The following is a 14,264-nucleotide window of genomic DNA, read 5'->3' on the forward strand; positions in this document are numbered from 1 at the left end:
TAGCTGAATCCATTCTGCCCCCTCAGGGTCCAGATAAGGAAGCTGAAACATGCACAGAGAGGTGACATCACACGGCAAGTCACTAGAGAGGCCAGAGCTGGCATCTGGGCTGCTGGACCTTGGGCCAGTGCTCCAACTTGCTACCTCCCTCTCTTGAGTAACACATTAATGAATGTCTTACCCACAGACCATTATCTGCACTGCTAGGCCACCTCAAGAATTTCTGAAATACATCAAACATTGGCAAAACAAGGTGTTTTTCTGTCCGTAGGCCAGGCTGTTTGGGGGACAGTGTGGCCCAGTAACTCTGTCCTCTGTTAATCAGTTGTGACACTGGAGCCCAGCTTCTCCTACACAGGACAGCCAAGGGCACTGGGCAAGCCTGTCCACCAGGGTCAGGAGAAGACATGACGTGTTAATGGGCCCCTTCCCCCAAGACAAAGCACACAGCTTGTTCTCAATAAGTGTTGCTGGGTGGTGGGCATGGAGCCAGAGCATGGATTCAGCTGAAGGCCTTGGAGGAGGGATCAGGTGAAGTGGTAGGAAGAGGAAGGTGTGAGAAGAGGGGAGGATTAGGAGGCCTGACCTGGGCTTCATTGGGTAAAAATAATCATAATAAATAGCTGATATTTATGGAGCTCTTAGTAAGTTCCACTTGTCCAACTCACTTGCTTTGGACACATCATGAGGAAAGACCAAGCGCTGGACGGGGACATTATGTTTGGTGAAGTAAAGGGCCAGAGAGGGCGAGGGAGACCCTTTGTGAGAAGGATTGGCACAATAGCCACAATGAGGAACTTGAACATAGGGGTGATTGTGAGGATGACACAGGACTGGGCAACTTTCTGTTCTGTTGTACATAAGGTCATCATGAGTCGGAGTCAACTCAATGGCAACTAACAACAAGTAAGTTCCAGGCACTGTCTAACCACTGCGTATGGTAACTCACTAATTTAAACCTCTCAGCACCCTGAAAGGTGCGTACTATTACTGTCCCCAGTTTACAGATGAGAAAGTTGAAGCCAAGAAAGGTGAAGTCGTTTGCTTAAAGTCACACAGTTAGTAAGAGGCAGAGCTTGGATTCAAGCCCTGGCACTCTGGCTTTGGAACCCTGCTCTTCTTGAAAGCCTTGTGAGAATGAGGAGGGAAAAGAGGGCCATGAGGGCCAACTTTCAGGTATCTGGCTTAGGGGCTCCTGGAGGTGGCTGTCACTTGATGAGGATCCAGGAAGAGGGGTGCAGGTGTTAGGTCAGGGGGAAAGGGAGAAGGGCAGTTTGGCAGGTGTTGAATTTGAGATGTCTGGGGGGGTGCTCACAAGGAGGGGCTCACGAGGGAGGCTAGGTAGTAAGTATTTCAGGCTTTAGGGGCCATATGGTCTCTGTTGCAAGTTGCCAACTCTGCCATGGTAGTGCAAAAGCAGCTATAGACAATAGATAATTGAATGAGCACTGCTGTGTTACAATAAAACTTTATTTATGGACATTTAAATTTGAATTTCATATAATTTTCATGTGCCACAAATATTATTCTTCTTTAGAATTTGTTTTTTTTTTTTTTTAGGTGCAGGACCCAGTCTTAGCTTGGAGGTCATACAAAACAGGCTGCAACCAGATTTGACCTGGACTTAGCAGAACTTCTTACTTGACAGGGCACAGGAATCACCTGGGGATCTTGTTAAAAAGCAGATTCTGATTCAAGCTCTGAGGTGATGTGCTGCTACTGGACCACGGACTACACATCGAATAGTAAAGGGCTAGAGGATTTCTGGCTTAGCCAGTCTCTGAAATTCGCAGTGACACTTTAATGCTTCTGCCCTTCGCTGAAGAGATGCTCATTCAGAGGTCTGGGTGTGCGTGCGGCCCCGGTATTTTCTGCACAGCCTTCACCTCTGACCCATGTTCTCCTTGCTTTATTTATTTATTTTTCCTTATTTTGTTTTTGTGTCTTTCTTCTCCCACCTTCCCCTGCCGAACATAAGCTCCTTGAGAGCAGGGTCCTTGTCACCTTGTTTATGCTGTTCTCTGACAGTCTTGCACATGGCAAGTGCTCAGTAAGTAGTTGTTGAATAAACGAATGAATGATGCTGGGATGCCTGGTTGACCTGCCTTCTTGCTCATCCCCACTGGGACTTTGTCATTCTATCACCACCTAGTGGTTACGTTTGTGTACTGCAGGGTGGGGGGAGAAAAACGGTCCGCATTTGTTTGTGATCCAGGCAGAAGGTGGAGGAGGCGGCTGCAGGCAGACAGCTGCCCATTCTGGTGGCTCTATATCTGTGTTCTTGTCTGCTGGCACAGCGCTCCTCGGAGGAGAACCTTCCTGGAGGAGGAGACGTATGAGCTGAGCAATGAAGGCAGTGGGATTTGGAATGGTGGGAATGAGAGAGGGAGAAAACACATTCCTGGCAGAGGGAATAGCAGGAGTGAAGACCTGAAGGTTGGAAAGCTTGGGCATGGCCAAAAGGTGAGGAGAAGTAGTAGCAGCTGAGAAGGGCAGTGGAAGGTGGGGCCAGATAATGACATAAAGCAGGAAGGGAAGAGGTTCCAAGGAAAGGGAATTTCCACTTAGTCAGTGTTTGACCATGCCAGGCACTTCACACACATAAACTCATTTAATCCTCCTGAGTGCTGTTGAGTCAATTCCGACTCATAGCAACCCTATAGAACAGAGTAGAACTGCCCCATAGTGTTTCCTAGGCTATAATCTTTACAGGAGCAGGCCTCCAGGTCTTTTCTCCCACAGAGAAGCTGGTGGGTTTGAACCACCAACCTTTTGGTTAGCAGCTGAGCACTTAACCGTTGAGCCACTAGGGCTCCTCGAGGGAGATTTTAGGATCCTCATGTTACAGATGAGGTAACTGAGGCACAGCTTAGGTGAAGTGACTTGCCCAAGGCTACACAGCTGGTAAAGGACAGAATTTGAATTTGAATCTAGATCATCTGACTGGCTCTCTCCTCTGTGATGGGGGTACCTGCGCCTGGTTTGTGCTTGGGGGGAAAAGTTGGGGTAAACATACTGGAATCTAGGAGCTCGGGTTTGAGACATCCCAGAGCTCTGAACTGTCAGTCCCTAATCACTGTCTCACTGGGTTGCAAGGCCTGACAACACATGATCTAGGGGCTTCCTTCTTCTCATCCTGCTGGTCCTAGAGCCTGGCCTGGGTGGCAGGAGGCCTAGTCCCAGCTCTGTCTCTCTAGGCTGTAGGGTACAGTGGATGCAAAAAACAAACCAACCAACCTGTTGCTGTCAAGTTGATTCTGATTCATAGTGACCCTGTAGGACAGAGTAGAACTGCCCCATAGGGTTTCCAAGGAGCAGCTGGTGGATTTGAACTGCCAACTTTTAGTTAGCAGCTGAGCTCTTAACACTGCATCACCAGGGCTCCACAATGGATTGGCACATGGAATCATGGAACATCAACACTGAAAGGGACCTCAGAGATCTCTGACTTGCCCACTATACAGATGTGGCAACTGATGCCCAGAGAGGGGAGAGAACTTTTCCAATGATGCAGCAAGCTAGGTCCAGTGTGGTTCTTGCTGGGCAGCCAAATCCCCTGGGCTCCCATACAAAAGCCTGAGACTCTCCTGCAGAGGGTACCAGAGGGCCTGGCTTTGCCCCTTTGGCCAGCTCAGGACCCTGGGAACTGTGTTTGGGCTTCAGTTCCCAGTGAAGTTTGTCCCCAGGTGTGGGGTGAGTGTGCAGGGTTGTTGGCAGGAGTTGCAGGGGCGGGGGAGGTATCATGCTCCCAGAGGCAGGACACTAGGACCTGCCTCAAGGGTTTTCTGGAAGCTGGACTCACCAAGGCAGGGGGAAGAATGGGAGGGCACCCACCCATGCTTCCCAGCCCAGCAGCAGACCACGGCGCCCCCAGACTTTCACCCCTGTGCAGCTCTGCACCTTTCACAGGAAGCCTGAGGGACTCGAGGGCATGGAGGAGATGCCCTCTACCCAGACTGAGCTCAGCTCTGTGTTAGCTTCAAATTCTACGATCTTTGCCCCACAACAAGCCTGTGAGTGGGCACTGTCAGGATCCCCACTGTAAGAGTTGAGAAAACTGAGGCTCTGAGAGGCCACTGAGCCTTAGCTGCACCTCAAATCCAGGTCAAGGAGGCCAAAGCATTTGACCACAACACTGATGACCACCCCTGCTCCAGGGGCTCCTTTGGCTATATCACATCGCCGGCTGCTGGACCCATCCATGGCCTCAGGTTACAGCCTGGAGCGTCTGCTCTTGCCCAGGCCCCACGGTGAGGTCTGGGCTGCTGGCTGCAGCCCTCTCTCCCTCTGACCCTCACTGCCTATCTCCCCCACTACTGCCAGGGCAAGGGCTGGGTATTGACAAGCCTTTTCTGAGGCCCCAGCACCCAGCCAGAGTCCCCACAGGGGACACTCAGTAAACATGCTGTCTGTGAGTGAGTGAATGCCTGCAAGGGCAGTCACCACCCCCATTTTTCAAATGAGAAAACTGAGAATTAATAGGGTCAGTGACCTGTCCAAGGGCAGTGTCCTGCATAGGCCTTTTGTCATCCATGGGGCGATTCCAGCTGCTTGCTGGCAGGAAGTCCTGCATGTGGATCGGAAAACTGTCACTTTGGGCCACTTTTCTGCCAGGCAAAGGCTGATCGCCCAGATGCTGGGCTCCCTGCACTGGTGCACACCCACCCAAATGTGCTTCTGTGGAGACCACCATGAGCAGATTACTGTAGTGGGATTTCAAGGTTTCCTGTGGGGGAGCACGAATTTAGCTGGGGATTTTTACCAGAGAAGTTTCCTTAATCTTTCTCAGGGCAGAGCTGGGGTTTAGTAATGAGCTGTAACAACCAGAATATTTGATTCTGTGAGTTGGGGCCCGATTGTTCATTCTTAAACAAGCCACGCTCCTCATTTCTGGAAGAACTCGCTCAGCCACCACAGAGCAGGGTTGGAGAGCAGGGATCCAGAACCCAGCTCCCCCATTGTACAGAAGGAGCCATGAGGCCCAGAAAGGTGTGAGGTCAGGGTAGGGTCAAGCCCAAATGGCAGCACAATTCCGTGTGCAAAGACTGGACTGTGGGTGTGGCAGGGTGGAGCCAAGGGGAGGGGACCCAGGCTGGTACTGAGTAGGCAGCCATCAGAGACAGGTGTGGGGGTGCAGAGACGGGTACTTGCCCCTGGGCGCAAGCCCAAGGGGGCGTCAGATGAGGCACGGAATGACATTCCGAGGCGCCACAAATATGAAAGGCGCCTAACTGAGGTAGCTGGACAAGGTGGGGCAGGGGGAAGGCCTCCTATCAACATCCAGGCAACTTGAAATTGAGGGGAGCACAATTTAGAGATTGCCCCTGGGTTCTCGTTACATGGGGCCTCAGGGCAGGGTTGTTCCCACTGGGCCTGGGAGGCATCATTCTGTTTTGTAAGGGAGGATGGTTTAAGAAGAGGAGACAGCACAAGTAGAAGCCTGGAAGCTGTGTCTTAGGTTGGGTTCCTTAGAAGCAAGTGACTTATTACGGAAGCAACCCCTTCCTTAATATGGAAGAATAAAGGAGGAAAGGAGTGGGAAGCAGGAGAGGGAAGGGGAGGAAGCCAAACACAGTGCAATTTCAGGCTGTCCTGCGGAGGGGAGCTTCCATCTGATCCCACGGGCTGTTCTGCAGTGTAAGCACACCGCAGGGTTGTCCTAACCCCAGGCAAGCAAGCTGGGCCTCCACACATCTGCACCCCATCAGGGAGACCTGGGTCAGTGCAGCTTCCTGAAGGAGGCAGCTCTGGGCCTTGTCATGTGATAACAGGACAAAGCGAGCAGGTTCTCCAATGTGGGGGCCCGGGCACGTTGCTGGAGGGCCACAGGTGCCATTTCCCCTCTGGATGAGGACCAAGTCCAGACCCCTGATTGCAGGACAGGCCAAAGACGAGCATGGAGCATCAAGAGGTGGGCTGGCTCCCTGAAACCCCAGAGGTGAAGTTCACTCAGCTATTTAAACAAAAGTCCCATAGAAGTCCCCTCTCTCATCTGCTGCAGAGCTTGGGCCCAGGGGGAGGTGGGCAGCAGGCCTGGGCCCCAAAGGTAGAGCCCCAGTGGGGGCAGACCAGGGAGGTGGATCTGCATTGTGGCAACTCCCCTTCAGTGGTCCCCACTTCCCATCCCTCCTCCACACCCTCAAGGCCCCCAACTGGGCCTTTTGGTTTCCAGCCTTACCCCCTCCAATCCAGTCTCCTGGAGTTGCCAGAGGGTCCTCCCTAAAAAGCAAATCTGGCCCTGTTGCTCCCTCTGCCTGCCGCCTTCCATGGCTCCCCATTGCCCTCAGCATAAAGACCAAAGCCCGCATGTTGCTCCCAAAGCTTCTGGTAATGGAGATGCTTAGGCCACAAGGACCGAGAGCAGCAAATACTAGATGGAAATTCGGAGTCTCAGCAGCCTCCCCACAGCCCGCAGGGCGCTGAAGGTAGCAGCCCAGTTGTCCGGGAGGAGCTGTCCTGGGACCTGCCCCTCGGGTCTCCCTCTCCGGCTTTGCCTCTGTAATTAATTTATGGAAAGCATCTAAACTGGGAGTCAACACCATCCTGCAAATCTCATCTAATCCCTGCCTCCACCGGAGGGAGCAGTGCCTGGAGGTGGAGCTTTTCTTCAGTAATTACATTTGGGTTTATTTCAGGGGAAAAACCCAAAATGAAACATTTAAGGCCTTACTTCCACAATCACCTGCGGAATGAGGAGGCTCCCAGGTGGTGTTTGGTAAGGCCCCAGGGAACCCTGCAGCCCCAGGAGGGCTTCCGGAGGGCAGGGAGTCCAGTTCATCCAAAAATTCTTGTTATGGATTGAATGACGTTTCCCCAAAAAGATATGTTGAAGTCCTGACCCCTGGTACTTGTGAATATGACCTTGTTTGGAAATAGCATCTTTGAAGATGTTATCAGTTAGGTTAACATAAGGCCATATTGGAGTAGGGTGGGCCCTAGTCTTATATGACTGGTGTCCTTATGAAAGAGAAGAAGATCCACAGAGACAGGGAGACAGAGGAAGGATGCCATGTGATGCTGCAGCTGCAAACTAAGAACAACTGGAGCCAGCAGAAGCTGAGAGGCATGGACCAGCTCCTCTCTCAGAGCCCTCAGAGGGAATCAACATGGCCAATACCCTGATTTGGACCTCTGGTCTTCAGAACTGTGAGACAATAAATTTCTGTTCTTATAAGCCACACTGTTTGTGGTATTTGGTGACGACAGCCTTGGAAAACTCAGACAATCCTCTTGGCTCTAAAACACACCCGGAATCCGACCCCTTCTTACCTCCTTCGCTGCCTCCACGCTGCCCAAGTCTCCGTCATCTCTGTAATAGCCTCCTGGTGGGTCTCCCTGCCTCTGCCCTTCCCTGCTTAGTCTCTTCTCACCAGGCAGCCAGACGATGACACTGCTCTGAGGAAGGTCTCCAAGTGCCCAGAGCCCTAATCACAGCCCAGAAAGCCCAACACGACCCTGCGACCTCACACACCCCTCCTCCAGCTTCCCTGGGATTCTTGCTGGCCTAGACTCCGCTCTGCCCTCAGGTTCCTGAACCTGCTTGTTCTTCCTGCCTGGAACATTCTCCCTTCACCCCCATGTCCCCAAGATCTCCACCGTCATTCCTCCAGATATTGCTCAGAAGCCACCTCTTCACAGACTTCCCAATCGTCCTCAGTAAATAGCACAGCCCATCTCACCCTAACTTTCTACTCTCACCTGGCTTTATTTAGCCTTTGATTCACCTCGAGCCCCACAAACGCTTATTTCTTTGTTTACGGTCTGCTTCCCTCTATTCCCCACAGGATGTTTGCTCTGTTTCTCCAGTAACGAGAACATTGCCTGGTAAGTGCTCAATAAATATGTATCAATGAATGAATGAAGCTTTTCTGTTGTTCCACAGAGGGGTGCGCAGGCTTCCTCAAGATGCTCCGGGAGGTCCACACTGGGAGAGTGGAGTCAGCCCAAAGTTACCTCCTCTGGAAGTCTTTTGTCCAAGTTCTAAATGGAAGTTCCAGCTGCAGGTGGCATCTCTGATCACTGATTTTCATTTGGTGCAAACAGCACCTCCTCCAGGGAGCCCTCCCAGAGCCCTTCCCCAGCCCCAGTCTAAGTTTGTCCTACCTCCTCCTAGCCTGACACTTTCTCCCTTGCGGTCTGTTTGGGTGTCGATCAGACAGGAACCCTCTCAGCAGGCACTGGAGTCATACCTAGAGAACACCTGGAGACCTGCTTCAGGTCATGCTTTACAAGGTCCCTTGTGCAGGCATCAGTCACACCCTCCTCCTCACTGAAGCCTCACAACAATCCTCTGAGGTCGGCACTATTATCCCCATTTTACAGATGAGGAAACTGCGGTCAGAGGCCGCAGAGGGACTTACCAAGTCCCACAGCTGGCATCTCAGAGTGGAGTTGAGTCCAGCTCCTGGGCCCCAAGGCCACCCCACCACAGCTGCCTCGTTCACAGTCGGTGCTCAATAAGTGTTTGGAGTGTGAGTGAAAGGGCAACTCTGATCTCGGGGCTCCTGACTGGTGCGAGAGATGAAGATGCTGTAGCCCCAGCGGGTGTCAGGCAGATGGGTGGTGGGCGGCTCATGCTCTGCAGAGCCCAGAGGTCATGACTCTCCTGCTGTTCTCTGTGGAGAAAGAAAAGGCAGAAATCTCTCCACTTCCTCGCCGCCGGGAAAGAGAGGCCCAGGAGGATCGGCCTGCATCTCGGTGCCCATCACCTGGTCCAAAGCCTCCTCTCTGGGGCAGATGAGGCTCAGAAGGTTGACTGATGAGCCAGGACCAGGGCCCTGCATCTTGACTCTCAGCCTTTTGTTTGTTCTTTGACTCCACCTGCTACTTACCACATTGGCTATTTCCCTAGAACCTGCACCTCAGTTTTCTTGTCTGTAAAGTAGGGATAATTGTACCTATCTAATTGGAGCCCTGGTGGCACAGTGGTTAAGAGCTTGGCTGCTAACCAAAAGGTCAGCAGTTCGAATCCACCAGCCACTCCTTGGAAACCCTATGGGGCAGTTCTCCTCTGTCCTTTAGTGTCGCTATGAGTTGGAATCCACTTGAGGGCAACTGGTTTGGTTTAATAAGATCAAAGATTAAATGAAAAAAGATAATGCAAGAAAAGCACATGGCACATTGCCTGTCAGAAAGTAAATTATTTTCAAGTGGAGGATACAATTATTAACTCTTTCCAAGAGAGGCGCATATATTATGCAGCCTCCTTCTTGTCCTTACAAATGGATCTTGCAGGCCTGGGGCTGCAAAGTGGATGGTTAGAAGAAGACCTATTTGTTTGGAAAAAAAAAATTAAAATAATAGTGCCTAATGGTGGAGATGGTGTGGCAAAAACTAGCACAAAGTTGCAGCATTTTCTGAGCATTTTAAATATGCGAGTTAAATATTCCATCAAATATGAAATATTAATAAAGTCTCATTTTGTCTAAATTTTCCCAAATTTTAAGATGTACATCAAGAAACAAATAATTTCAAAGCTGTTCAGTTAAGCGAACTGTAAACTGGATTTATACTATTGCCAAGTAGTGGCGTTTTTAATCTGGTAGACAAATATAAATGTCTCCTCCTATCTCTTGTTAGGATTAGTCTTGAATTAGGGAAGTTTCGAATTATGCCAGGTCAGGAACGGATCCTTGGAATAAACTGCAGTGGCCCTTGTCATGGATTGAATTGTTTCCCCCCCAAAATATGTGTCAACTTGGCTAGGCCATGATTCCCAGTATTGTATGATCGTTCACCATTTTGTCATCTGATGTGATTTTGCTATGTGTTGTAAATTCTATCTCTATGATGTTAATGAGATGGGATTAGTGGCAGTTATATTAATGAGGCAGGACTCAATCTACAAGATTAGATTGTGTCTTTTTTTTTATTGTTGTGCTTTAAGTGAAAGTTTACAATTAAATTTAGTCTTTCATACAAAAATTTATACATCCATTGTTTTGTAACCCTACTTGCTCTCCCTTTACTGTGACTGCCCATTCTTCCTTTCCACCCTGGATTTCCTGTGTCCATTCAACCAGCTCCTGACCCTCTCTGCCTTCTCATTTCACCTCCGGACAGGAGCTGCCCATTTAGTTTCACGTATGTACTTTAGCTAAGAAGAACACTCTTCACGAGTATTATTTTATGTCCCATAGTCCAGTCTAATCTTTGAAGAGTTGGCCGCGGGAATGGTTTAGATTGTGTCTTAAGCCAATCTCTTTTGAGATATAAAAGAGAGAAGAGAGCAGAGAGACATGAGGACCTCATACCACCAAGAAAGCAGTGCCAGGAGCATAGTGTGTCCTTTGGACCTGGGTTCCCTGTGCCTGAGAAGCTCCTCGACCAGGGGAAGACTGATTACAAGGACCTTCCGCCAGAGCCAACAGAGAGACAAAGCCTTCCCCTGGAGCTGATGCCTTGAATTTGGATTTGTGGCCTACTAGACTGTGAAAGAATAAATTACTCTTTGTTAAAACCATCCACTTCTGGTACTTCTGTTATAGCGGTACTAGATAACTAAGACTGTCCTGTATACACGTACATATCACCAGAGCCAACACTTTGGTTAACGGCAATTTGACAGAACATACCAAGAGGCACAGAAACCATTGACATACTCTGACCCGTTATTTCCTCTGGAATTTATCCTAGTGAAATAATTTTAAAAAGCAACCAAAAAATTAAGCACATGAAGATGTTAATAGCAGTGCTGTTCATGATAGAGAAGAATGGCAAATGCACTCAATCTATAATAAACGGGAATGATTTAGAAAATTATGTTTGAGTCCTGGTGGTTCTTCAGCCAGTAAGAATGATCATTTTGAAGACTATGTAACAACATGGATGATGTTTATGTTAAAAAGTTTCGTATCAGGAGAAAAAATGCAAAATCGTATTAGACTCTGGTCTCAATTTGCAGAGAGATTTTTTTTCTCTATCTTTCAAATATGGAGACATGTTTGAGGTAGCTAGAATAGAGTAATTATTTATTATCCCCATTACCCAGAGGAGGAAGCAGAGCTCTTAGCACAAGTTCACATAGGGACTCAGATCTGGAACTGGGACAGTTCCTGGGCAACTCAGAACCAATGCTGCCCCAGAGGAGCATGTCCTTGCAGGGGACCCAGTAACATGCTCCAGCACCCAGCGGGGAAGTGAGGCCACTGAGATCAGACTTCCCCTTTGGCTGAGGGCAGTCCCCAGCTCCTGGGCAAACACGCTGCAAGGCAAAACCCCATTCCGGCCCCCCGGCCCCCCATCTCATCCAGAAAAGGTGGTCCCTTGGGCTGTCCCTTGGGCTTCCCCTTCCTCTTCCTCTTTGGCTGGGATTTCCCCCACTGGGGTGGGGGGGTGGTTTAGAAGAACCCCCAGTCTCTAGCTCACCTTTCTCTGAGCTGGGCTTAAAGGCAGCTCCTCTGGACCCTTCAGCTCATGAGATCATATGGGAAAACCCTTGGAAACCCTAACACCAACTACTGATGCTGTTTGTATCTATTATTTAAAAAAAAAAAAAAAAAAGTTGTAATGTGAAAATTTTTCTATTACATAAAAATTGTAGATGATAATAGAACTAACAACATGTCTGTCTCCACTGCCCAGTTGAGGAAATAAAACCTTACAGGGATTCTTGAATCTCCTGGTGCCCTTCCCAAGCCAGAGGTAATTGTTATGGATTGAATTGTGTCCCTGCAAAAGATATGTTGAAGTCCTAACTCCTGTACCTGTGAATGTGACCTTGTTTGAAACAGAGTTTCTTTGAAAATGAGAGCAGTTAACAAGGTCCTAATCCCTTCTGGAGTAGGAACAGCAAAGGATTGCCAAGGATTGCCAGCAGAAACCAGAAGCTAGGAGAGAGGCATGAAGCAGTTCCTCTCTCAGAGTCCTCAGAAAGAATTGACATGGCCGATACCTTGATTTGGACTTCCAGCCTCCAGAACTGTGAGACAATAAATTTCTGTTCTTTAAAGCCACCCAAAACCAAAACCGAGGTCTTTGCTGTCGAGTTGATTCCGATTCATAGCAACGCGTTAAGAAGAGTAGAACGGCCCCCTAGAGTTTCCAAGGAGCGGCTGGTGGATTTGAATTGCTGACCAAGAGGTCAGCAGCCTGAGCTCTTAACCACTACATCACCAGGGCTCCTAAAGCCAGCCACTTGTGGTATTTTGCTATTATAGCCATAGGGAACTCAGACAGTTACCATAGCCTGAATTGACTATTTATCCATAAAAAATAAATAGTATTGTTTTGCATTCTTTTAAACTTTCAATAAGTGGCATCATACTGTCTTATATTCATTCAACAAATTCACTCAACAAATATTTATTGAATGCCTATTACATGTCAGGCATCACTCTAAGCCCTGGGAACACTTGTGAACAAAACAGACAAAATCCTGCTGTTGTGGTGTGTACATTCTGGAGGGTCAAGTCACACGGTAAACAAAATGGATAAAATATAGATAAATTATGTAATATTTTAGAATGTGAGAAGTGCAGTGGAGAAAAATAAAGGAAGGAGGAGAAGTGAGGAAGGAATGTTGCAATCTTCTATATCCTGCTTACTTACTCAACACAATAATTTTCTTTGTATGAATGTACCATACTTACATATCCATTCCCCTGTTTATGAACATCTGGCGGTTTTCTTTCTTTCTTTTCTTTTTTCATTATAGATAATGTTGTCATAAGCATTCTTATAAATGCCTTTTTGTTTACATGTGCAAGATATTTTCTAGGGCACATGGCCTAGTGTAGAATTGCTGGGCTCAGGGCATCTTCAACCTAACTTAGCGAGATATTACCAATGGCTCTCCAAAGTGGTTGTACCCATGACCCTCCCACCAGCAGCATGTAAGGGTTCTAGTTGCTCCACTTCTTCACTAACACTTAGTCTTGTCTTTTTAAAAATACTAATCTGATAGGTCTAAAATGCTATCTATTTGTTTAAATCTGAATTGCAAAGATAACTACTAAGGTTGAACATATTTTCATAAGTTTATTTAAAGAGGAGGACCCTCAATGAGATAGATTGACACAGTGGCTGCAACAACAACAATGGGCTCAAGCATAGCAAAGATTGTGAGGATGGTGCAGGACCTGGCAGTGTTTCGTTCCGTTGTACATAGGGTTGCTATAAGTCAAAACTGACTTGACCCCACCTAACAACAATATTTACCATTTTGTGTTTCTTCTTTAATGATTAACCTGTTTATGTCTTTTACCCATTGGGAAAAAAATTGGATTGTCCATTTTTCTCTTATTGATTTGTAAATACACTGCCATCCAGTTGATTCCTAGTGACCCTATAGGACAGAGCAGAACTGCCCCATAGGGTATCCAGGGAGCGGCTGGTGGATTCGAACTGCCAACCTTTTGATTAGCAGCCAAATGTTTAACCACTGCATTGATTTGTAGGTGTTATTTATATATTTGGAATATCTTCCTTTGCCAGTTGTATGCAATGCAAATACATTATTTAAAGAAACCCAAAACCAAACTTGTTGCTGTCGAGTCGATTTCAACTCATAGTGACCCTTCAGGACAGAGTAGAACTGCCCCATAGGGTTTCCAAGGAGTGGCTGATGGATTCAAACTGCCAACCTTTTGGTTAGCATCCAAGCTCTTAACCACAGCGTCACCAGGGCTCCGTTATTTAACTAAGCCCTTACCAATAGACATTTGAGTCCATCTTTTCCCAGTTGTTCCCTTGTCATTTCATTTTGCTTATAGAATGATTTTGGTTTTTAAAAAATTTAAAGAATTCATGTGTTCTCTTATGTCTTGTTAAAGAAATTCTTTCCAACCCTATTCCATAAGCAAGATGAGGCTTCTTCTCTGGTGGGGAGGATAAGAGCATCTCTGAGCTGGAGGACGCAGGCTGAGTTGAAGGCGAGGCTGCTATCCTGAAACGGAGGTGGAGGAAGAAGTGACCACATGTACATTAAAAGAAGTTTCTCAGCCAGACTTTTTCCTACAGGCAAGAGACTGGAAGACTCCGGAGAATCTGACCCGCTTGAGCTCTGGGTAGGAAGATCAAGTTGAAGATATCTTCCAGAACATAGAGCAAAACCACAAAGAGACAGAGTGAAAAAAGAAAGAGGAAATGAAATGAGAGGACCAGTCTGGGAAGCCTGAGCTCTGAGTAACAAGAGTTCCAGAGAAAGAAAACAGAAGGAAGTAAATCATTAAAAAAAAAAAAAAAAAAAAAACAACTGCGTATGTAGAAATTTTTGAAACCGTGTGTCTTTGGCTATGTGTATTTTCACCAAAAAAAAAAAAAAA

The sequence above is a fragment of the Trichechus manatus genome, unplaced genomic scaffold (genome assembly GCF_000243295.1).
Source record: "Trichechus manatus latirostris isolate Lorelei unplaced genomic scaffold, TriManLat1.0 scaffold00016, whole genome shotgun sequence".
In the NCBI taxonomy this organism is placed as follows: domain Eukaryota; kingdom Metazoa; phylum Chordata; class Mammalia; order Sirenia; family Trichechidae; genus Trichechus; species Trichechus manatus.